A 26,451-nucleotide genomic window follows, 5' to 3' on the forward strand; every position below is an offset into this window, starting at 1 on the left:
TCACAGAATTTCTCCAGGTCCCACTGCCTGCTCCTTGAGTGGGGCTCTCACTTCTATTTGAGTTCCTTGGTTTGCAGAGCATCTCATTCCTTCTACCTGACCCGTGCCTCTCTGCCTGACCCCCTCAGATGACCATTGTCTGGTCTGTGACTCCACTTGCCTCTTGGCATCTCGGCTCCAGGCTCTGGAGCACCCGGAAGAGGCAGGGCCACACTTCACCCTGTGCCTTCCCCAGCACCTGAGGACATAGTCCAGTTCCACCCATTCTGAGAATGAGGATGAGATATCTACAACCAAGATCATCCTAAAAAATACCTTTTTCTTGGGCAGCCCTGGTAGCCCAGCGGTTTAGTGCCACCTTCAGCCCAGGGCATGATCCTGGAGACCCGGGATTGAGTCCCACATCGGGCTCCCTGAGTGGAACCTGCTTCTTCCTCTGCCTATGTCTCTGCCTCTCTCTCTCTCTGTGTCTCTCATGAATAAATAAATAAAATCTTAAAAAACAAAACAAAACACTTTTTCTTGACCTTGTGTGTTCTTCAAAGTCCCATTTCTTTTTAACTTTCCTTTTAACAATAAAAAACAACAATGGGGCATCTGGATGGCACAGTGCTTAAGCATCTGCCTTTGGCTCAGGTCGTGATCCCTGAGTCCTGGGATTGAGTCCCACATCGATCTCCCCTTGGGGACCCTGCTTCTCTCTCTGCTTATGTCTTTGCCTGTCTCTCTGTGTCTCTCATGAATAAATAAATAAAATCTTAAAAACAGCAACAATAACAAAAGCTTTGAAAGAGTGGTTCACACCTACTTCTTCCACTCCTTATTACCCACTTGCTCCCTGGTTCCCTACAAGTTTTTCTGAGTTTTTTTCCCCTTTTTTTTTGCCCTAGAAAATACTTTCTTGAAAGTCAGCAGAGTTCGGAACATCACATGTGGTTTTTTTTTTTTTTTTTAAGATTTTATTTATTTATTCATGAGACACAAAGAGAGGCAGAGACACAGGCAGAGGGAGAAGCAGGCTCCATGCAGGGAGCCCGACGTGGGACTCGATCCCCTGTCTCCAGGATCACGCCCTGGACTGAAGGCTGCGCTAAACCGCCGAGCCACCCGGGCTGCCCATCACATGTGTTTTTTATTTAATTCTTGAAAAACCCTGACAAGACAGGCCTGCATGTTACCATGGCCCTTTCACAGAGGACGAAATCAAAGCTTGGCCTGAGTCAGGACAGGTGATGGAACACGGGCCTGACCGCAGGGGCTAAGTTTTTAGCCATCATTCTAACCCTGAGTACAGTGCTGGAATGTGTTCAATGTCGGATCCCTCCGAACCCTGGCTGTGCTGAGGGGGGTGTATTCGTTTGCTTAGGGCTGCTGGAAACAAGTACCACAAACCGAAGGCTTAGGCAACAGACATTGAGCATCTCACACAATTCTAGAGGCTGCAAGTCTGAGATCGAGGTGTCTGTAGGGCCATGCTCCCTCTGAAGGTTCTAGGGGAGGTTCTGTTCCAGGGTCCTCTCCGGGCTTCCAGTAGCATGACTGCAGACTTCACATGGCATTTTCCGGGTGTCCACATCTATGTCCAGATTCCCCATTTTATAAGGACATCAGTCATAGTAGATTAAGGCCCACCCTGATGACCTCATCTAAACTAATTGTATCTGTATCAACCCTCTTTCCAAATAAGGTCATGTTCTGAGGTACTGGGGTTTAGGACTTCAACGTATGAATATGGGGGTGGGGGTAGCAGGTGATCCATGGACAGCCCATAAGCAGACAATGTAGATGGTACCTTCAAGCCCCTCCCCTGATGTACTGAAGGAGCATTTGCATTTTAACAAGATGCCCAGGCAATTCCAATGCACATTAAGATGTGAGAAATGCTTGTCTATAACACCTTCCGCAAAGAAGTATGGCAGCATGAAGCAAGATTCTTAGGATGATCCTAATTGTCCAATTTCAGTTAGAAGAGAAATAATTTTAAAGATGGACAAAAACAATGTATACAAAGAAGTTTAGTCCAGGTTATTCCATAGAAATAAAACATTTTTGTGCGGTAAGCATTACTTGCTACCATTTTTAGCTGGAAAATTGTTTGTTTGTTTTTTTATTGTTCCATTTCAGGTGACATTTGAGTTAAAGTTGCTTTTGTGGGAAATGTTTCCTGAAATCTAAACTGGCTTATAACCAAATTTCTGGAACACGACCTATTTGTAAACTTGGAGATTACAGCAAATCAATCATTGAACTCAAGAGCTTGCTTAACTAAGGAATACTATTTTTGTTCAATATGATAATGGCATTATGTTTATGTAGGAAAATGGGCCCTTCTTGAGAGGATATTGTATGATTCAGGGGTGAAGTGGCATGAAGACTGGGATTTGCTTTTTAAAAAAAACAGCAAAATGAAAATTAATGGAATGAGTGTAGTGAAATGATGGCTGTTAAATCTGGGTGATGGGTTCATAGAGGAAATTTCTTTTTCTTTCTTTCTTTCTTTCTTTCTTTCTTTCTTTCTTTCTTTCTTTCTTTCTTTCTTTCTTTCTTTCTTTTGTTACTATTCCTTCACTTCCTTCCCTTCCTTACTTTCCCCTTCCTTCCTTCCTTCCTTCCTTCCTTCCTTCCTTCCTTTCTTTCTTTCTTTCTTTCTTTCTTTCTTTCTTTCTTTCTTTCTTTCTTTCTTTCTTTTCTTGGCTTAAAAACACAGGGCTTGAACTCATGACCCTGAGATCAAGACCTGAGCTGAAATCAGGAGTCATACACTTTACCCAACTAAGCCACCCAGGTACCCCCATGGAGGGAATTTCAACTCTATTTTTTAGCGTACTTGAACATTTTTACTATAAAAAAAGTTTAAAAATACAATCATGTAAAGTGTTAAAAATTAATTTTCTCTCAGGTGTTCTTTTGACTGCCATGTCTTTTCAGTTATTTTATTTATTTTTTATTTTTAAAAAATATTTTATTTATTTGTGAGAGAGAGAGAGAGAGAGTGAGCATGAGCAGGTAGGAGGGAATGAGGGAGAGGGAGTAGCAGATTCTCCACAGAGTAGCAAGCCCCATGCAAGGCTTGATCCCAGGACGCTGAGATCATGACCTGAGCCAGGGACCGATGGCTTAACGGACTGAGCCACCCAGGTACCCCATCTTCTCAAGTATTTTAGTCACACGATGTTTAACCATCTATTCCTCTGTTTCCTCAGTTTTTTAGTTTGTGACAAACTCATGCAGGTCTTCCTCCCCATGTTGATCATTGTTACTTACTGGCCTCCTTTAGAAGGAAAGACTGCTTGGTTTAGTGTGGGACAGACGAAAGGAAATAATTGCCCTGCTGGCTAAAGTTGTGATCTACACACATTTTGTTAGCCTCCTACCATCCCTCTTTCTGGTGCTTTTATGACTCTGGATTTTAGTGGTAAGAACAACAATAATTTCTCAATAGAGCAAGACATGATATTTCTAAACAATGACCTAATATGAGTTTTAACAAGACCGGCCTTGGAAGAAGAAAATCTACTATGATGAATGCTTACTCCAAAACTGATGCATGGAGTTATTAAATGTTTCTTTTTTTTTTTTTTCCTTTTCTTCCTTCCTTCCTTCCTTGAGTAAGCTCAACACCCAGCATGGTGCCCAACATGGGGCTTGAATTCACGACCCAGAGATCAAGACCTGAGCGGATATCAAGAGTTGATTGCTAACCATCTGAGCCACCCAGGCTCCCATTAAATGTTTCTTTTAAAAAGTATTCTGAGAATGTCAGTTAAAGCCTTACCAGTTTACCTTTCCCTGCCAGGTACCAGATGGACTGGACACGTTAAGAAAACTCTTCACAGTGCGGATCAATAAACACGAAATTTCAGAGATAATACCCAGCTTCCTAGGTCATTTCTTTCCCTGAGGTCCCTTCTCCCCCAGGGGGTGATTTATCAATAGCACAAATCTGACCGTGTCACGGTGGCTGACGATCTTCAGGATGGGTTCTAAACCCCCAAGCGAGCCATCTGAATCTGTCTAGCTCTTCAGCCACACTTGTTGCCACCCCCTGCTGCTCGGGCTTCTGCTCTGGTCATTGCTAATCACTTGTGGTTCTCTGCAGCCACCTCCCCACACAGCAGCAGCACAGGAACCACCTCCTACACCTGTAGCCTCTAAGTCCTTCCTCCCAACCTTCCCCCTGCCCCCAGGCAGTCCTCTTGGTCCCCGATGCCCCGATGCCCCCGCTCCTTCATCAGCCTTCACAGGAGCCACCTCTCCCAGGATGGTTTTCTTGAGTACCCCTTGGATCATGAATTTTGGCTAGCAAACCTTCTAGAGTCTCCATCATGACAAAATCTAAATAATTAAAACAAAGTTAATTTTACTTAGAAATAATTTACCGGGCAGCCCGGGTGGATCAGCGGTTTAGCGCCGCCTTCAGTCCAGGGCGTGATCCTGGAGACCTGGGATCGAGTCCCACGTTGGGCTCCCTGCATGGAGCCTGCTTCTCCCTCTGTCTCTGCCTCTGTCTCTCTCTCTCTGTGTCTCTCATGAATAAATAAAATCTTAACAACAACAACAACAACAACAACAACAACAACAAATAATAATAATAATAATAATAATAATAATAATAATATACCATCCAAAAGGGATACTTTCATCATTTAGTGAGACTTTATCATGAAGCCAAAGCACCGTTTTGTGTTCCCTACACCCCCTGAGTGCTGGCTTCCTCTTCCCATGTGGAGACAGAGTTGATGGTGCTTTGTTCTCTGACGGCACCTGTAACCCCAGCCCTATGGTGATGTGGTGGGTGTAGGGTGTGTGTGTTAGGACGTGGTGGCCATGGTGACAAGTGTCTGGGTTCTGAGCCCTACAGTAAAATAGTAGGAGCCCCAATCCAAGCCCTTCTGTCCCCTGGCAGGATTTGAGACACTTGGTACATTTTCCCCAGATGTTCTTACAGTCTGTCAATCGTTGGGCTTGGCTTGTGGCTTTATCCTTCTACTCTGCTCCTGGTGGTTTCTCCTGATTGGTCAGGCTGAGGCCAGTATGATTTGGGAGCACTCCTCCTTTGACAGGACTCTAGTAGCTCTGAAGGGCAGTAGCTGCCCTTCCTGAGCTGGGATGTCTGTTTCCCAGCAGTTTCAGTTCTCATCAGTGTCCGGTTGGAAATTCTTCCCATTTCTGACAGCACCCTGCATGTTGCACTAATTCTATTTTTATTATATTTTATTTATTTATTTGAGAGAGAGAGAGAGAGAAAGAGAGAGAGAGCATGAATGGGTGGGGGGGGGCAGAAGGAGAGAGAGAGAAGCAGACCCCCTGCTGAACAGGGAGCCCTTTGCTGGGTTGGATCCCAGGACCCCGGGATCATGACCTGAGCTGAAGGCAGATGCTTCACTAACCCAGGCACCCCTGCACTAATTTATTTAACTGGCTTTCAGCTTTCTTGAGTTCTTGCTGAAAGAACTTGGGACATCTATCCTTCAACAGCAGGGAGAGAAAGTGATACAAACTACACTTATACCATTGGGCCTAAAATTGCCTTCCCATTCCTACAGCCAAGGTGTCATTGGGCTGACCTTGACACCACCGATGCTCCTGGAGCCGACTCCCTTTCCCAGGAACCTATGCATAACCCAAGAGCCTGAGCACCCTCTACCAGCTCCCTTCCTCCCTTGCTCTTACCCTCTGAGCCATCGTGCCTCTAGTATTCTCTCTTCCAAAAGTTTTATTGCCTCCTTGTTCAGAGAGTAGCCCTATAGGATACTCCAGAATGTGGAGTACGCAGTTTGCCACATAGTTCCAGCAATAGGGTGGAGGTTCTGTTCCCACCCTGCCTGGACCCCCAGCATGGGAATAAAGACATGATAAGTCACGTGGGTGCAGAGATTGCCGGCCTCATTCATGCCTATGTTGTTCCCACCCCGACCCAGGGCCAGCATTCACTAAATATGCGTTAGCTTGGTGAACGAAAGAGCGAACAGCTCTCTATTCACCCAGATGGTATGATGATCATAAATTAACATGAACCTAACTAAGAATTGGCGGGCAACATCCAGGAAAGGGTGGTTTCTGGAGGTAAGAGATGGTGATGAGCTCGGGACGCATGGAATGAGGCCATAGGGACTGGGGATCAGAAATTCTTTACAGACGGGGAGCCAAGTAGTGAGCCAGGGGAGAGAGTCTAATAAATATCTATAAAGGAATAAGGATTCCTGAGAAAGTGTCCAGTTTTTAGCCATGGAGAGCAAATCCCCAAAATAACTATATATTTGCATATGTTTACAAGTGCCAAGCCCTGCTCTAAGCCCTTTCTATACATTAATTCACGTAGTTTTCACTCAATTCTGCTTCAAGCCAGGCAGAGAGGTTACATAATTGCTGTGGGTCCTGCAGCAAGAAATGATGGGATTTGACCCTATGCACTCTGACTTTGGAGTCCATGCACTTAACCAAAGATCAATGGATTTGAAACCCAGTGCTTTCAGTTATAAAATAACACAGCCAGAACCATGGGGCCGCTGCACAATCCAAGTATGTTGGGTAGAACATGTCATTTTCTCAATGCTATTAAAATCTGCTATTAAGGCCATTTGAGATGTATGTGTGTATATGTAAATGTCTACATGTATGTATGTGTATATATTTTTTTCTTTATACATTTTTTTTCAGGTCAAATAGAGATCTAACATCCAAATTTAACTTCAAACAATCTTTCACACATCTGTGTGCTAACAGCACATCTTTTCCTTCCTTTCCAGGACTTGTCCTTACGAGTCTCCAGTGCTCCAAACCTGGTAAGAAGGGCTTCCATTCCTGTCCCCTCCCCTACCCCACTATCTCTTCTACACTTCTGGAGACTCAGACTGACAGCTTTATGCTTTTCTTGACTTTCAACATTCACCTTCTATCAAAGCCTTTGAGTGACATCTTCCTTTTTGAGGTTAGGCCTCCTCTTCCTATAATTAAGAATTAGACCATAAATGAACTTTATTAATCTGCAGTATTGGTACCAAATATTCTGCTGTTGTGGCCTATCCATCTGTAGGCAAACTTTGGGATGATTTTATTTTGTAAGCAAATGCAAATGAGTCACCTCACATCAGTGGAGAGTCAAGCATGAGATTTCTCACATTTTTAGGATATTTTATTGTGATAAAAAACCTGGGAGTGTTTTGGGGCTCTTTGTTTTTTATTGGATGGATATACACTTAGGGTTTAACACATTTTAGTATACACGTCCATGTATATAACATATTCATGTCTTCTTACAAATTAAGTTGTATTAACAACCACCTCATGATTGTAAGGCCAAAATGTCTTTTCTGATGGATGGATAGATAGAAATGTTACAAAAGATCATGTTTTTCATCTCAGCATTGTTTATAGCCATAATTTACCCATTGAGGTTAACTAAAGACTAAAAAAGAATCTAAGGAAGGCCATTTAGGTCTTGAATGAAATATCTTTTTATACTCCTTATTCTCCAACTGAAGTAGATGAAAGCTTATGGAAAGCTTTAGCTGAGCTAGGCAATACATAATTTAGGAAATCCAATTTGAGATTACATTCACATGTCAGAAACCCAATGATGTCTATCCATTAGTAGACAAGTAGATGATAAATAAGGTGCAACTTATTAGCTAGGTGATCAGCTGGCTTGGTTGAAGTTCATTGATTTCGCACACCATCAACCTTACCTGACATTTTGCCATTTACCATTGACCTGGAATAAAGGCAATTTTAAACATATTTTGCTTACTTGATGAATTTTTAAAAATTTTTAGCTATTTGTGTTTGTGGAAAAATTACATAATGGGATTTGGGTTCCAAAATTTTTTCTTATTAAGTGGATAGATTATCACATACTTTTTAAATATCTTACTTCAAAATCATTTGGTGTACATTCAGATGAAAAGCAATTATGATAAACTCTTAAAAATTTACTCAGCCTATTTTACAATGTTTTTAATATTTAGGATGAAGGAGAATATTGAAGCATCCCTGACCAGGTGGATTTCAGTGGGCATATTATTATAATTTAGGTGATACTCAGGGAAGGTGAATGTGTTTCTAAAGAAGGAGGAGCCCCAAAGTTATATGATTTTTATTAATGATGGAGAAAAACAGTATACATTTTTACTGTAGAAAAACTACAAATTTAATAGCAATAGAACTAGGTACAATTTCTACGTGTTTTTTGTTTTGTTTTGCTTTTTTGGTAAACTTGTGATTTAAAAAAAATCTCTTACCTAGCAATAATTTATGTGTATTTTAAAGCATTTTTAGTCACACGCTAAAGGATGATCTAACTTACAATGCATACGTGTGTTCTCCTCTTTTATCTTGTGCTTCCTTCCCAATTAGAATAAATATCATTAATGAAAATGCTTTGCTGAAGTCAGATTTTATACAAAAATACAACCACAGAAGGGAACCATCAAACTGTTCACAGAACTTATGTTGCTTGGAATTAATTGTTGGAATCCTAGACAACAATGGGAACCCAAAGGGAAAGAGACAGTCTGTATACAAGAAAAGCTTCTGTTAAATAGATGTTTTAATTTCTCAAACGAGGTCATTTAGCAATGACAGATGGAGACTTCAGTGATGCCCCTCTCTTTCTTCTCTTCCGCTCTGGAACCAGGGAGGACTGGGGGAGGTTAGGATCCCCACCCCTTTGTCCCTGGAGTCCTTCTGGAGAGCCTTCTGGCCAGCTGGAGCTCTTTGTGTGCTGCCAGAATTCAGACACTTTATCTTTACTGAAGCTTAGCCTCTCACCGTGTGATGTGCTGCACTGAGGCAGGCTGCTCCTTAGGAAGCCCAGCACAGAGCGTGGAGACCCACCCACAGCCAGACCTTGACCTCCTCTGTCGCTTTTCCCTTTATGTCAGCAACCCCCTGGGATCTTAGGCATGGTGGCTTGAAGGATTTGGACCTTGTTAAGTGCTGTACTTTTGAGTTTAAGGTTTTGCAATTTTCTTGGTCCCTTGTTTTAAATTGTTCCATTGCAAACTGAGCATTTGATTGTATAGTTACAATGCTTGAGCTTTTAAACTTATTTGTCATTGAAACTGTTCCAAATTTTGGAAAAAGCAAAAATAGAATGTTCTATATTGTCACTGAGTTCCAAGGTATGTTCATTCTCATGTAATGAAAAAACATATGTGACTTTCTGAAAACTTGCTTTTAAACCTTAATCAAATATTTATTAACATTTAGGGATCCCTGGGTGGCGCAGCGGTTTGGCGCCTGCCTTTGGCCCAGGGCGCGATCCTGGAGACCCAGGATCGAATCCCACATCGGGCTCCCGGTGCATGGAGCCTGCTTCTCCCTCTGCCTGTGTCTCTGCCTCTCTCTCTCTCTGTAACTATCATAAATAAATAAAAATTTTAAAAAAATATTTATTAACATTTAAATTAAAATATGTTAATTTTTAAAAGCAGGTTTATAGTCATTTGAGATGGAAACCATTGACCAATAACTGTCTCTATTCTTCACATAAAAATGACACCTTTATGTCAAATAAAATTTACCATTCGGTGGTAACTAACTTTTTAAAAAAAGATTTTATTAATTTATTTGAGAGAGAGAGAGAGAGAGAGAGCACAAGTAGGCAGGGCGGCAGGCAGAGGGAGCAGGAGTCTTCCCAACTATCAGGGAGCCCAACACAGAGCTCCATCCCAGGACCCCAGGATCATGACCTGAATCAAAGGCAAATGCTTAACTGACTGAGTCATCTAGGTGCCCGTGATAATTAACTTTTAATATCAAAACTGAAATTGATTGAGAATCACTTCAAATGAAAATTCTAAAAATAAAATGAAATTCTGTTTTAACTCTGGAGGCCAGCAAGCTCAATTTCCCACAGAGGCCACGAGAGGGAGCTGTTGAATCTTAAACCAAATATATTTGAATTTCAACAAACCTTTGGGTAAACTACCCAGATAATCTGGTCTAAACAATGTAATGCATTGTAATAAGCAGTAGCACGGTTTTCATTCCTATTAGGACAAAATTTATGCCTATAATTAAGAGGTACTGCAGTTCAATTCGATGAATACTTTAAAGACATGTTGTTCATAAGTCACTCTCTTTTAAAAGGGGATATAAAGCATTCAAATGGTTCATGAGCAGATGTGTATGTCTGGGTATGTGCACTTGCATGATGATATTAGAACATAATATATAAGAACCATAAGAAAGAAACAAAGTACCATGGAGTTTCAAAAGAGAGAACTGGCATCCTGCAAGGTGGGTTGGAGAAGGTGGCATTTAAGGATGCACAGAGGGGTACCCCGGGGGTGTGACAATAGGAGATGGGGAAATATGCTAAGCGCAGAACATAGCATAAATGAAGGAAAGGAACTTAGGAGAAGCCTGAAAATTCCCATTTGCTTGAAGCTTCAGTTATGTAAAGGTAATTAAAGGAATATCAAGCAGGAAAGGCAGGTCAGGATGCATTGTGAACCCATGTAAATAAATACTGGAGGACTTATTTGTACCTAATTACTCTGAATGTCAAAGTGTGACCAAAGGAACTCTTAGCCTGCACATGCTAACACTATTAAATGCTATAGTGTTCACTGTTAATTAGGCATTATTCATCAAATATCTCTTGAGCACATACTAGACATAAGTTCTTAGAAAATATTTTTTTAAAAGATTTATTTATTTATTTGGGGTGGGGGGGAGGGCAGAAGGAGAGAGAATCTCAAGCAGACTCCCTTCTGAGTGTGAGCCTGATGCAGCTCTTGATCTTCTCTCCTGAGATCATGACCTCAACAGAAATTAAGAGCCAACTAAGCTATCTAGACACCCCAAGTTCTTAGAAAATCTTAATAGTTTTTAGTTACAGTATTCTTTTTTTTTTTTTTTAATTTTTATTTATTTATGATAGTCACACACAGAGAGAGCGAGAGAGGCAGAGACATAGGCAGAGGGAGAAGCAGGCTCCATGCACCGGGAGCCCGACGTGGGATTTGATCCCGGGTCTCCAGGATCGCGCCCTGGGCCAAAGGCAGGCACCAAACCGCTGCGCCACCCAGGGATCCCTTAGTTACAGTATTCTGAACCTGCTAAAGCATTTGTAAATTTTTCAAAAGTCATTGAAAGTGATCTTCTTTTAAAAAATGATTAATAGAAACTTCTATATTTATTAAGACAGAAATGACTGCTTCTTAGAGTACTGTGGTATCTTTAAAAATACAAAATAAGAGAAATTTTTAAGAGTTAAAACAAAACAGAAACTATCTACAGGAAGTGGGATGAATTTCATTCTGAAGTTTTCTGACCACCAGTGCAAGGCAGGCAGTCCTGTGGTCCACGTTGTTTGCATTTGATGAATCCATCTGCCGAATTAGAAGTTTTCCTGGAATTAAACTCCAGCAAAAATTTATACTGTAGGCTGTTATATTAAAAGAACATTTAATAGTATGCCAGACAATAACTTTAGCTGTTTCTAAAAATTACATAGAGGTTGTTCAATCACCCTTGGATCCTCTATAAACGTAGATGTTAAGGCATAACTCAAGTAATTAATTTCTCTGGAAAGTAGAGATAACATGGTCCTGATAGCTTGCTTAGATTGTCTAATTTAGAGAGAAAATTAGGGAATAACAAGTGATGTCTCATAGTGTGATAGGTGGAATAATTCCATGCCTACCTCCAAAGTTGTCCTTGCCCTAATCCTTGGAACCTAAATATACTACTTTGTATGGCAAAGAGTGCTAGAACAAAGATCCTGGATTATCCAGTAGACCCAATGAATCACAAGGGTCCTTAAAAGGGGGGAGGGGGAAGAAGAGTAGGTCAGGGGAATTCTGTGTGAGGACTTGATCTGACATTGCTAGGTTTGCAGGTAGAGGAAGAACCAGGAGCCCAGGAATGTGGGTGGCTTCTAGAAGCTGGAAAAGGCAAGAATATAGATTCTTCCCTAGAGCCTCCAGTAAAGAATGCAGCCCTGCTGACATGTTAATTTTAGCTCTGTTGGGCTTTTAACCTACAGGGCTGTAGGTGACAAATCTGTGTTCAAGCTACCAAGTTTGTGATAATTTATTACAGCAGCAATAGGAACTAATATATATAGACCTTCTCTAATATCACAGTCAGTTCATAATAAAAATCCCCTGATTACCTGTCATGTAGATATCTCATGTTAGTACATGTGAGCTGTGAGCTTCAGTTACTAGGATTGAGGGGATGAAAATGGCCAACATGTGGGAAAGATTTATGAATCATATGCTATGCAGGTTTATAAATCTGAATAATCCATGTCATGACACATTAGCAGGAGAGGTGGCCAAGAGAGAGTGATCAGATGTACCTTAGACTAGACTTCATCCATGTATCTATAATTTGCCAAATCGTTTGCCAATCATCTCCCTAAGATTCTTCAACTCATGGAAGTTGGAAAGCTGAAGTCTGGAGATTTTCAGACCTTGGAAGGTGCTTAAATATTTATTGAATGGATGGATGGATGGATGGATGGATGGATGGTTGGATGAATGGCTGGACGAGGAGGATGAACAGGTAAAGACAAACCAGGCTGTTGGCTAAAGAAGAAACACTACTTTATTCTCCTGGGTTGTGGTTGGGTCAATAAGACCAGCCACATACATGAATAGGGAGTCCTATCTGGAAAGTTAGTGACCTGGTGCCCCTGAGTCCTCTGCCACTGGAGATCTGGTGGCTGCACAACACCATTCCTACAGAACAGCAGACGCAGTAGCTACTGTGTTATCATTAAGTATTGAATGCTGACTATGTGCTATACAGTAAGTTCTTTTTCAACATTTTTCATGTTTTTATAAATATTTGGTAATGCAAAAGAATACTTGTGTGTGTTATAATGCATAATAATAGACTGAACATCTGGACCACTGCATATATATTAAGAGATAGAACATTATGTTTATAATGTTTTATAATAATATATAGTATATAAAATGATATAATACAATAGAGTTCCCTGTGTGTTAGTCCTTGATTATGTACCCTGTCTTCTCTCAAAAGATAGTATTCCAAAAATTGGTTTTTAAAATTTTTTTATTTTTATTTTTTTAAATTTTAGTATAGTGTACAGTGTTATTTAAGTTTCAAATGTACAATATAGTAATTCAACAATTCTGTATATTATTCTGTTCTTATCAAGATAAGTGCATCTTACCCCATCACCTATTTTGCCCATTGTCCCACCCACCTCCCCTCTGGTGACCACCAGCCTGTTCTCCATAGTTAAGAGTCTATTTTATGTTTGTCTCTTTCTGTGTTTGTTTTGTTTCTTAAATTCTACATATGAGTGAATTCATATGGTATTTGTCTTTCTCTATTTCACTTAGATCTATCCATGTTGTTGCAAATGGCAAGATTTTTATTTTTTATGACTAATAGTCCATTGTTTATATATAACCAAATCTTCTTTATCCATTCATCTATTGATGGACACTCAGGTTGCTTCCATTATTTGGCTATTGTGAATAATACGACTACAAACACAGGAGTGGATGTATCTTTTCAAATTAGTGTTTTTGTATTCTTTGGGTAGATACCTTGTAGTGGAATTCTTGGATCATAGGGTAATTCTATTTTTAATTTTTTGAGGAACCTCCATATTGTTTTCCACAGCAGCTGCACCAGTTTGCACTCCCACCAACAGTGGAGGAAGGTTCCTTTTTCTCCACATGTTCTCCAACACTTGTTTTTTATGTTTTCGATTTTAGCCATTCTCACAGGTGTGAAGTGATATCTCATTGTGGTTTTGATGTGCATTTCCTTGATGGTGAGTGATGCTGAGTATCTTTTCAGGTGTCTGTTGGCCATCTGTATATCTTTGGAGAAATGCCTTCTGTCCGTTTTTAGTTGGATTATTTGTTTTTTTGGTGTTGAGTTGAATAAGTTCTTTATATATTTTGGATACTAACTCCTTATTGGATAGATCATTTGCAAATATCTTCTCCCATTTCTGAATATTGTTTTCAATTCTCTTCTCTTTGTTGTTTTACCATAAATACATATGCCCCTAAGGGAGAGAGAGAGAGAGATGGAGAATGTGCACATAAGTTGGGGGATGGTTTGCAGAGTGAGAGGGAGAGTCTTAAGCAGCCTCCGTGCCCAGTGCAGAGCCTGATGCAGGGTTCAATCTCATGACCCTGAGATCATGACCTGAGCTGAAATCAAGAGTTGGTTGTTTAACCAACTGAGCTACCCAGGCTCCTCAATTGTTGCTTATTTTTAAAAATTTTATTAAAATGGTATCATAGTGTATGCCTTCTCCTTCTCATTGCTTTTTCATTCATCATACTGATTCTTGAGGTAATAATGTATGCATTTTCTCTACTCTAAAGTATTTCACTGTACTTATATCACAAAGTGTATGTGTATGTATCCATATTATCTTATGAATAAACATTTGTCTTAACCGTTGCAGACACGCTTCTATGAATATTCTGTACAGGTCTCCCAGAATCCATATATAAATTTCTTTAGGACATACATTTAGAAGTTGTTGGATCATAGTGGAGCTATATGTTCAAATTTTTTTTTTTAAGATTTTATTTACTTATTCATGAGAGACACAGAGAGAGAGGCAGAGACATAGGCAGAGGGAGGAGTAAGCTCCTCTCAGGTAGCCAGTTGTGAGACTCTATCCTAGACCCTGGAATCACACCCTGAGCAAAAGGCAGATGCTCAACTGCTGAGTCACCCAGGCATCCCTATATGTTCAACTTCTAAATATTTTATATATTTATTCATGAGAGACACACACACACACACACACACACACAGAGGCAGAAACACAGGCAGAGGGAGAAGATGTGGGACTCGATCCCCAGACCTGGAATCACGGCCTGAGCCGAAAGCAAGAGATGCTCAACCACTGAGCCACCAGCCATCCCCCTATATTCAACTTTTAAAAAGAATCCTAAATTCTTTCCCAAAGTAGTTGTACAAATTTATACATAAAACCAGTGGTTGGTGCAATTTCTTTTTGCTCTAAATCCTTATTAAAGTCAATATTTTCAGTTTTCAAATTTCTGTAATTGAGTGGGATACAAAATTATATCTCACTATGATTTGAATTTTCCTTTTTGTGAATTCTAATAAAGTTGATTTTCTTTTTCTTTCTTTCTTTCTTTCTTTCTTTCTTTCTTTCTTTCTTTCTTTCTTTCTTTTTCTTTCTTTCTTTCTTTTTCCTTTCTTTCTTTCTTTCTTTCTTTCGATTTTGTTTTTATGTAATCTCAACCACCCTTTGTGAGACTCAAACTCACTACCCGGGATCAAGAGTTGCACACTCCACTGACTGAGCCAGCCAGGTGCCCAAGCATCTTCTCATAATTATTAGCCATTTACATTTCTTTCCAATAAAATATCTGATCATATATTTTGTCCTTTTTTAAAAAAAATTGGCTTATTTTATATATTTTGGGTACTAATTCATTGTTAGTTATATAGGTTCCAAACATCTTCTCCCTAATGCGTGACTTATTATTTCATCTATTTTTATGGCGAAACAGAAGTTTCAGAACAGAAGTTCTTTTTTTTTTTTTTTAAGATTTTATTTATTCATAGAGAGAGAGAGAGGCAGAGACACAGGCAGAGAGAGAAGCAGGCTCCATGCAGGGAGCCCGTCATGGGACTCGATTCTGGGTCTCCAGGATCACACCCTGGGCTGAAAGCGGCGCTAAACCTCTGAGCCACCTGGGCTGCCCAGAACAGAAGTTTTTAATGGATTCATTCTTTTTTCCTTTTATGATTAATGCTTTTTGTGAGTTAAGAAGTTCTTTCCTATCCCAAAATCATATAGTCTCCTCCAAATACCCTTTTAAAGTTTGAAGTTTTATGTCTTTAATATTAAGGGTGCCATGAATTATTATTCATGGGTGTAGGGGAAGGAAGTATGAGGTGAAGCAGAGCTCCTCTCCTATCTCACAGATCTGTTTCAATATTATTTACTCTTTTTCTGTTCTGTTTGAGTTTGGGTGAGATAGAATTATTTGATCCTTTACTGTTTAGTAAAATTGTTTATAATAGTGTGTGTAGAAATTGGTTACAAAACTACTGTTCTTTTTATAGGAAGGTTTTATTTTTTATTTATTATTTTTTAAAGATTTTAGTTATTTATTCATCATACACGCACACACAGAGAGAGAGAGAGAGAGAGAGAGAGGCAGAGACACAGACAGAGGGAGAAGCAGGCTGCATGCAGGGAGCCTGACATGGGACTTGATCCCAGGTCTCCAGGATCACACCCTGGGCTGAAGGCAGCACTAAACCGCTGAGCCACCCAGGCTGCCCTGAACTTCAGCTCTTATCTTTAGAATAACACTTGGTCAAAAGTAGACAAGTGCTCCCCGTGACTCCCATCTTCTTCTTTCTCTTCCTTTTCTTAAACTTCACATAGCTATCAAACATCAAAAACTCTGATAAAAAATATTTTTGTTATAATTCAATTTTAGTTGTTTCTACTTTCCATTATACTGTTTCTTTGATACATGAATTATTTATATTTTATAATTTCTGAATATATGAGAGGATTTTTTTTAGCATTTTAAAAATTGATTTATCATGTAAGTATAGTGTGATCAGAAAACATGGTCTATTTGACAACAACTTTTCAGAATTTGCAAGACCTGATTTGTGGTCTAATGTGTTTTTATAACTATTTTTTTGTTTTGCTTTGTTTTTATTCCCACAGGTTAGACTATTAATACTATCTTATACTATTGATCATTGTTTAGATTTACTTACATAGTTACCCCTTTCTTCACTCATCATTCCTTTTTGTATCTGGGCTTATTTTCTTCCTCCTGTGGTAAATTCTTCTAAAAGTCTTTAGGGACAGTCTCTTGTTGGTATACAGTTCCCAATTTATCAGAATGTATCTGTTTATCTGAAAATGTTTCTATTTTGTCATAGTTCTTGAAAGATAGTTTTGCTGGATGTATAATTCTAGATTGATAGTTGTATTTCTCCTAGTACCTTATAAATGATATTCTTCAGAGTTCCGTGGATGCAACTGTGATGTCAATTGACTGTCTAATTAGATATAAGGTAGTATCTTTTTCATTGGCTGCTTTTGATTCTTTTTTTGTGTGTGTGCGTGGCTTTGGTGTTCTTTGGTTTTTTTAGTAATGTTTGTTTATTGTTTTAAAGTGATCTTGCTTGGTATTCTTTATAATTCTCAATTCTGAGGATTTATCAATCCTCAAAACTACTATCAGTTTTGGAAAATTTGATCTCCTCTCCTTTTGGAATTTTAACTGAATGTTGGTTCTTCTTACTCAAGTTTTGGTATTCTTTACTTACCCATCATATTTTTCTTTCTTTTTCTCTGTGTTGGATCCGGATGCTAAATCATTGATTCTTTATTCAATCATGTCTAATCTTTGAGGTTTTTGTTTCAATAATTATATTTACTTTAGAGGTTTATTTTTATATTTCTGGTTTTAAAATTCTTCTTGCTCATGGTTTCAATTCCTCTTTTATTTCTGTAAACAATTTATTTTCTATATCTGATCATTCCTATATCTAAAGTCCTGGTGAATCTATTCCATTATTTTTTTTTCCTGTGGTTCTTTGTTTCCTTATATATATATATATATATATATTTTTTTTTTATTGTAATCTTATATTTGTTTGAAATCTATTTGTAGCACACCTGGGTGGTTCAGTGGTTGAGCGTGTCTGCCTTTAGTCCTGAGATCAAGTCCCACATTGGGCTCCCTGCTCAGTGGGGTGTCAGCTTCTCCCTCTGCCTGTGTCTCTGCTTCTCTCTGTGTGTCTCATGAATAAATAAATAAAATCTTTAAAGAAAATCTATCGTGAGAATGTTTTAAGGCCTGAGGTAAAGATACATTTTTACAGAAGTAAAAATACGTTTTTACAGGAAGAGACTTTTTGTTTGCTTTTACCAGCCACCTAGGGATACCACAGAATTTATCTATTTAATATAAGTATTTTAACTTACAGTTTTTAGACAGATAATGTGAATTTAGGACCCAAATCCATATTAGGTCTGGCAAATAGCCACGGAGTCTCAAGGGTAGTGTTGTCATAAAACATACAGGATGACTTGTTAAATTTGAATTTCAATAAATAATAAATATATTAGTAGTATATATTATTTATATAAAATAAATAGACTTTAGTCTTTAGAGTAACTTTGGGTTTATAGCAAAATTGAGCATCAACCATAGGGTTTTCACATACCCCTCCTCCGCATACTCGCACAGTCTCTCTCCCAACAACATCTTCTTCCTAGAATGGTATATTTATTACAATCAATGAACTGGCATTGACACATTATTATCACCAAAGTCCGTAGTCTACATTAGGGTTCATTGTTGTTGTACATTCTATTGATTTTGATGAATGTATAATGACATGTATCTACCATTATAGTATCAGAGAATAGTTTCACTACCCTAGAAATCCATGGCACTCTGTATTTTTATTTCTAAATATGACAACCTGACTCATGGGATACTTTTTCTTCTTACACTAAAAGTCAAGACCAAGGCAGGTAACTTTCCTCATCTACTGCTTGGGTAGGGTGTTTATGTTTTCCCTTTATTTAACATTTCTCTGAGGGCATAGCCTTTTAAGAGCCTTGTCTTTCTGTAGTGGTCTCTGGTTCTCCTCCCACCAAATCCCTTGCCCACCCATGTTTCCTTTAAGATGAAAGCTTGCACCATCTGGGACTGGAACATGCCTCCAGGCTAGCTGAATGGCCAAGAACTTCTCATTTCCTTGGATTTATCCTACAGCTTCATTCCTGGTTACAGAGGAATGTTTTACTCTCTTGTGACCTAGTCCATACATTTTTAAAGATTAAAAAATATAAAAATACTGAACTTAGCATTCTTAAGTATTCTGTAGTAGGAAGATTTTTACAATCTGTAGTTCACTATATTGCCAGCAATGGAAAATTTTATATCTTTACATAGATTCTCTCTTTCAATCCTCATTGCCTAATGAAATTGATATTATTATTATCTCAATTTCACAGAGAAAATTGAGGTTTAGAAAGGTTAAATAATTTGCTTAAATTCACAAAGTAACCACCAAATGCAACCCTAGTTTTTCTAACCTCTAAAACCTATATTTTCATCTAGTTTGCTATATTCTCTACTATTTCTTGATACCTTTTACCATTCAAAGCAGCAAAAAAAAAAAAAAATATATTCATTTATATAGTTTTGTCTTTTCTATTTATGTCACCATTAGGACTGGTAATGGGTGGCACTGATGCTGGTATCAGGACTGACCTGCAGCATAGGTAGGACCTCCCTTCGACTGCCATCTCTTGAGGGTTTGGCAAGACTAAGGTCTTTTCCTGAGCTTTACTGATTTGGAGACTTGATTATTATCAGTTTACCTGGAGCTAATCAGACTCTAGTATACTGACTCATGCTAACAAATCATGAGCCAGAATTCCAATATAAAATTTATAGTGGGAGACAGTCCTTTTCAGTGACTAGACTATTTGTACCCACTCTCCAGGGTCTTTCTAGATATCAAGACAGTGGGTGAAACATACCTGTGGTGACTGGTATGCTTGGCAAAGTTTGAATTAGGAAAAGGAAAATTAACTAAGAAAATTAAATGGCCTCCAGGCCCAGTAGGGATATCTGATAAAATTAATGTTTCTAATAACCAAGATTTCTACCATAAAATAGATCAATTATGAACACGTACTGAGCATTTATTTCATTTTGGTCACCATGCCACACACTGTAGATGCAAAGATCAATAAAACAGTGACCTGTCCCTGATGAGTTTATGATCTCATATGTTCTCACTCCCTTAAACAATACTCAACCAAAGTTGAAAATTCTCTCTTTTATATCTATATGCAACGTTCTTTAGTTAAATCCAGACTTAAGGACATGGACTTCAGATACCCAATTAGACTTCTGGGCCCCCAAGATGTTCTCAGTACCAGATTTACAAGCTATCTCTTTGGGCAAGTTGCTTCTTTGGGTCACTCTTCTCCATTTTTAGATAATTCTTCACCCACAGTTGTCCTCTGGGTGCTGAGTACTTGGGGGCACTGTTGTTTCTTAGCAATTACTCATATGGCAGTAGCAAGAAGTGAATGCTTTTGGAATGAATCCACCTATGCATCTGCCAGAAATTTCACAAGGAGTGATTATAAGTATCTTGAGTTTCCTTTTGTATTTGTTCACAGGGGTGGTTGTGTGGAAAGTCTGCTTACTTATTTCTTTTCTGTAGTAATGGAGAGTATGAAGCTTTGGGTTGCAAATAAGACATTACAGATTTGGGAACACAGGAAAACCTAGTTCCTGACCAGAATAACTTCAAATTAATTTTACATTTGAGAGTTAAGTTTGCTTCAAAATGTAACCAAACTTTTAAATGAGAGTAAACCTAAATCCCCTCACTACATCAGGGTGGCCTTCCCTAGAGGGTTGCCATAGGTCAGGGTCTGGTTTTCATCCTTATAATTCAGTTTAGTTGAGTCAGTAGGTCTGAGACTTAATCTTTGTTTTCTGAGTCACTAAAAACTGGAAATACTGGGGCATTTGATATAGTCTTGGCTGGGGAGTGGTTGACTCATTTATTTGTTTGATTCAATTTGGAGTAGATTGGAAAGGTTAGCTTAATACAATCCTCTTGATGAGGAGAAAGAAGAAATTCACATTTTATCTAGATAAATAAGATATTAGTTTAGCTTTTTAAAGATATTTAACTGTTAGGGGCTTGTAGCAAGTCCTCTGGTGTTAGGTAGCTGATGAAAGTACCCTGGACCTGCAGGGTTGACTGTACCATTGAGGAGCAAGATCACTCACCTAACATCATAGGATGTGTGAAGTCCCCAAATTTTATAAAACTGCTGAGAAAATAGAACTTCAAAAATCTAATAAAAATGAAAGCCAAAAACAGCCAAGTTGAGAGGCATGTAAAAAGCAGCTTTGTGTTTGGAAGGGTCCATGGGATTTCTCTACATTATCCATAGCCAAATCCTCACAGTATCAGAGATAGACTCATTTCCACTAATAAGTATGCTAATATGATCTGTGTGGCATCTTCCCTGACCCAAAGTATTCTGCTAACTTACTGGTTTCAACCCAGAATGGTAAAATTGACTATTGTAATTAACTCTGACATGGAAGAGAGGACTAAGGAGAAACTGGCCACAAATCAGCTGTTTCCAGTCTCCGTTTTGTAGGGCTCATTAAGGCCCTGGTCCCTGTCCTAGCCTGCAGTGGGACCCAGCACGATGCTGGAGGAGCTGTGGGTGCTCTGTGTACCCTCTGGTCTTATCCCAAATGAGGCAAAGCTTTGTTTAGGATATTGCTTAGTGTGTCATAGGAGAAAATCACCTTTGCCCTGGCTGCCTTTCCGTCCATTCCATGGCAGGTGAGTCTTACAGTTCAACCATGTGACTGCTTTAGGTAGTCAGTGCCAGGAGAAATGTGTTAAAGTGAATGCAGTTATGGAAGCTACCCGTTTATCAAAAAATAGTCTTTTCAGTAAATAGAAAGGAAGAAGGCAATAGGGAGTTTTCTATAGCAAGTCCTTATTTATGGAAGAGGGGACAGTTTATGTTGAGATTCTGAGGATCCCACACTGTTCCTTTCATTGTTGTGGGTGAGCTTTCAAACATTTAATCAAGAGTCAGAGGCGGTGGCTTCCCCCACCCACAGAGAAATTCCTTTAAGGAATCATGAAACCATCAACATTCTGCAGCTGTTTAAAAGACTGTTTAGACTCCCTGGAATGATGCTGGGAAATTCTTGGATTTACAGTCTTGGGCAAAAAGGGCACTCAAGAGTGGGAAAATCAAGTAGTATAACCACCTAAATCAAAACCAGGGGAACCTTCCTTACATAACCTACTAATCTGCTCCTCTTAATATAGTTACTGCCAAGTGGCAGAATTTAATGGAAAAAAAAAGGTTAATATCCTTTCTGCTCTGGATCAAATACAACGCAAGAGACCAAATTCTCCATGAAATTGGCTGGATTTAATCATTTCATGATGAATGCTTACTTTAGAGTCTGTAGCACTCATTGTTGGTTCATTGTCCAATAAACCCTCTCAGGTCTCAGTAGATGAGGTGACTTGTAATGTTGGTCCACTGCACCATCAATTCAGGTACTCTCTCCCTAAATGACATTTTTAAGCCACCTGGTTTAGCTTTGGCCATGGAGACATTGAACAGAGTGGTAGAAACCTTAAAACCCAGGGGTTCCTGGACACATAGCTTAACTTAGAAGAAATAAGAAGCAGACATGAGGAAAAACATGCCAGAGAAGTAAGACTAATTGATTGCATGTCAAGTTGTATTTAGTTCATATAAGGCAGTGGTTCTCAAACTTGTTGGTCTAGGACCCCTTTGTGCTCTTAAAAATTGAAGAGGCTGGGGGTGCCTGGCTGGCTCAGTGGTTGAGCATGTGACTCTTGATCTCAGGGTCATGAGTTCAAGCCCAATATTGGGAGCCTAGTTAAAAAAAATTGAAAAGCCTCAAGAGCTTTTGTTTACAATGGGCTAAATTACTAATATTTACTATATTAAATAAAATTGAGAAATTTAAAAAATACTGATTTATTTTAAAAGCACAGTAATAACCCTATTACATAAATGACATATTTTTTGAAAATAAGTATATTTTCCAAAAAAATATTGAGTAAGAAGAATGGCATTTTTGGGGCACCTAGGTGGCTCAGTCCTTTAAGCATGTGCCTTTGGCTCAAGTCATGATCCCAAGGTCCTGGGAACAAGCTCCAGATCAGGCTGCCTGCTCAGCAGGGAACCTGCTTCTTCCTCTCCTTCTGTTCTCCCCCCACCCCCATGCTGCCTCTCTCAAATAATAATAACAAAGTCTTAAAAAAAAAATTCAGCTCAGATCATGATCTCGGAATCCTGGGATCGAGCACCAAGTTTAGCTCCCTGAGCAGTGCGGAGCCTGCTTCTACCTCTCCCTCTGCTGTTCCCACTTCTTATACTCGCTCTCTCTCAAATAAATAAGTAAAATCTTTATTTTAAAAATTTATTTATTTATTATTTATTTATTTATTTATTTATGTAAAATCTTTTTTTTTTTTTTGAAGTGGCACTGTTTGGGAGTTTTGCAAATTTCTTTAATGTCTGGCTTAATAGAAGATAGGAATTTCATCTCTGCTTTTGCATTTAATTTGAATCTGTTGCAATATGTTGTCTTGGTTGAAGTGTATGAGGAAATCTGGCCTCACACGATATATAACTGGAAAAAAGAAGTAAACAACCCTTTCAAATGATGGTGGGTTTGAGTTTCTAGACAAGCGTAGTTTCTTAAAAGTGAATCACAGTGTAGAATCGAAAGTCCTATCAGTTTCAGATTCATTCTGTTATGTTAAAATCTGTTGTTCTATTTTGCACTCTCAATGGCTGCTTTACTCATGCATGATTTGATAATATCATGCATTGATCACTTGAAAAATATTGGTTCACTGAATTATACAGATCTTCCAAATGTTGACATACATATCAAGAAAGCACATCTGTTAATATCAACACCAATCTTATCAGAAAAGTCTTGAGATATTGGAAAGCTGTCAACCTAATGGTGATGGACAGGTTTTCAGTAACCTCATTTTTGCTTGAAACTTGAATTTTACTATTGGCAACAAATACCTCCTGTTGTTTTCCTTTCAGTGCCTGGATTTTTCAGAAAATATCTAACAAACCCAAGTGTGAGTAACCAGAGTCTGTCTGTCAGTCATTCTTTCAAGTAAAAATAGTGCACCATGGTAACCAAATGCTTTTGCAACTCAAGCTATTGCACAAGGATTCTTCTGCAATTATTGTACTTCTGGGGTACAACAGGAGTGCTTTATGAGTTCTTTCATTTTGTTACACAGAATATTAAAAAGGTTGAAATTTAAAGTTTTACTACATCATCATGGACATTTTTTGTTTTTTTTTTAAGATTTTATTTATTCATTCATGAGAAACAGAGAGAGAGAGAGGCAGAGACACAGGTGGAGGGGGAGAAGCAGGCTCCATGCAGGGAGCCTTATGTGAGACTCGATCCTGGGTCCCCAGGATCACACCCTGGGCCTGAAGGCGGCGCTAAACTGCTGAGCCACCCAGGTTGCCCCATCATGGACATTCTTAAGTGAAACTGTTTGGTTTTTGTTTTGTTTTTTTGTAACTACAAGTACAGGGTAGTGACAAACTTACTGGGACTCCTAGTACAGTTGGGGGCCATGACTCAGGCCAAAGACCCTGTAGCTTTACCCACCATTGCTTTAGCAGCCTTGGTACAAGCATCAATATAGTTAGAATCAAATGACATCTTCATATTTTATTACAGAAATAATTTTGATCTCTAGGGCTCCTCAAAAGGGTCTTGGAACCCTTGGGTCCTATAGAGACCCCACTAGAATACCACTGACTTAAGGCATCTGGATCTTTTAGAACCATACAAACGTCTCCATTTTTGTCTAGTTACAAAAGACTTAAATTACATGGCTGGCCATTCCCATCAAAGCAAGCTGAATTTGACTCTAGAGCTTCCTGCCCATATTTAGCTTAGCCAAGCTCTAGTTTTTTAATTGTCAGATTCAAATATTATACTTTTTATAGAAAATGGTTGGCTCCCCTAAATGAAGTATCATGAAAGCATGTGGTCCATTAACACTTTCCTTCTGCTCATTTATTTTACATTTTGTATTTATGCCCTGAGGAAGAGTTCAAATTCATTCTCTTAGTAACAGAATCATTGTGGTGGTCTGTTGGATAAATACTAGGTTCTTTCTCTACATCTTCTTTTTTTTTTTAAGATTTTATTTATTTATTTAGAGAGAGAGTCCCTGAGCTGAGAGAGGCAGAGGGAGAAGGAGAGAGAATCCCAAGTAAGCCTCCTATTCAGTGCAGAGATTGCCATGGGGCTGGATCTCATGACCTGGAGATCATGGCTTGAGCCAAAATCATGAGTCAGGCACTCAACTCAGGCACCCATCCTTTTTTTTTTTTTTTTTTTTTTAAGTAAACTCTACATCCAACTTGGGGCTTGATCTCAAGACCCCAAGATCAAGAGTCACACACTCTACCCATTGAGCCAGCCAGGCACCCCTATACTGAGTTCTCTAAACCAAGTTCGAACCTTGACAATTCCACCTTTTTTTTTTCACTCTATTCAAACTTAGAGTTCTTCATTCTCAGAAGAAAAGCAAAATCTCCAATAGCAACGAAGTCCTGAAGGAAATTGCTTTGAATTAACTGTGCAATGAACAGATCATGAGCCTTATAAAGGAAGAAAAGGCTGGTCCTTCATGCAGGTCAATGGATTGGAGCCTCTTGAACCAAAGACTCTGGATGGGTAAAAGGGACCAACCCGAATTGTTACAGCAACTTGCGGGAATAAAAATACAGAGTAAGCTTTAAAATAAAAGGCATAAATAGTGAAATTAAAAATAAATATTAAAATCTTTCTCCCCTCATTTAGTTATAGCATTTATGGATTGGTTTTCTTTTTAAAAAATGTGATGGAAATCCTAAAATTTAGGAAAGCAAATTTAAAAAAAAAAATTTTTTTTTAAATTTTTTATTTATGATAGTCATACAGAGAGAGAGAGAGAGAGAGAGGCAGAGACATAGGCAGAGGGAGAAGCAGGCTCCATGCACCGGGAGCCCGACGTGGGATTTGATCCCGGGTCTCCAGGATCACGCCCTGGGCCAAAGGCAGGCACCAAACCGCTGCGCCACCCAGGGATCCCTAGGAAAGCAAATTTTAATCACACAAGTGAAAGATTAGACAGCCATTGCTATGAGAGAAGTTAGAAGATTATAATTTGCTTCATATTAATCATTCAAAGGAGTTTAAATTTATTCATAAGACCAGGTGACAAGTCCTTAGTATGGCATATAAGAATTGGGGCTCTCTCACCCTTGAGACTAGTGTCCCCGCTTGGGGATGGGGGCAGTGGTTCATTTTCTTGTCTTCTTATCCATGTTTGATCATATTACTATTGGATCCATTCTTCCCCTAGGATCAACACTGGCTACAAAATTTGCAGGGCCCAGTTCAAAATGAAAATGCTGTCTTTTTGTTTAAAAAATTATGACAGATTTCAAGAAGGCAACAGGAGAGCATTAGGCTGAGCATGCATGAAGCCCACTCTGGCTGAGATCCACTGTTGTCCTGAATGCAAATCACAAGAATACCAATAAACAAGGTACAGAGATTTCTTCTGAGGCCTTAGAAACTGGAGATGTGTAAGGTGACTCTTTTAGGGATGTTTTGGATGCTCCTCTGCCTGGAGCCTGTTGGAAAGAAACCTAAGACTGGAACTAAACCTAAGAACTGTCTGAGCCTGGAAAACATTTGTGAACCATCCGTCCCTGCTTCTTTCTGCACTTCTAACACTTAGCTATTCTTTCAGAGCTTAGGTGATTCACATTTCTTCTGTGAAGGCTTCTCTCACCCTACTGAGCAACAATAATCTCTTTTT

At 39.0% G+C, this 26,451-nt stretch overlaps 1 long non-coding RNA gene across 1 annotated transcript in view; it reads left to right on the forward strand.

Moving 5' to 3' along the window:
- The window catches only part of LOC119865917, a 67,169-nt gene extending 40,741 nt beyond the window's left edge, over positions 1–26,428 (forward strand). The window contains exons 2-4 of the long non-coding RNA XR_005378456.1: positions 6,750–6,785; positions 25,147–25,373; positions 25,990–26,428. This is a non-coding gene — a long non-coding RNA (uncharacterized LOC119865917). The remainder of the gene's footprint in view (positions 1–6,749; positions 6,786–25,146; positions 25,374–25,989) is intronic.
- Positions 26,429–26,451: the final 23 nt, after the last annotated feature.

Source organism: Canis lupus, chromosome 25, assembly GCF_011100685.1.
Source record: "Canis lupus familiaris isolate Mischka breed German Shepherd chromosome 25, alternate assembly UU_Cfam_GSD_1.0, whole genome shotgun sequence".
In the NCBI taxonomy this organism is placed as follows: Eukaryota; Metazoa; Chordata; class Mammalia; order Carnivora; family Canidae; genus Canis; species Canis lupus.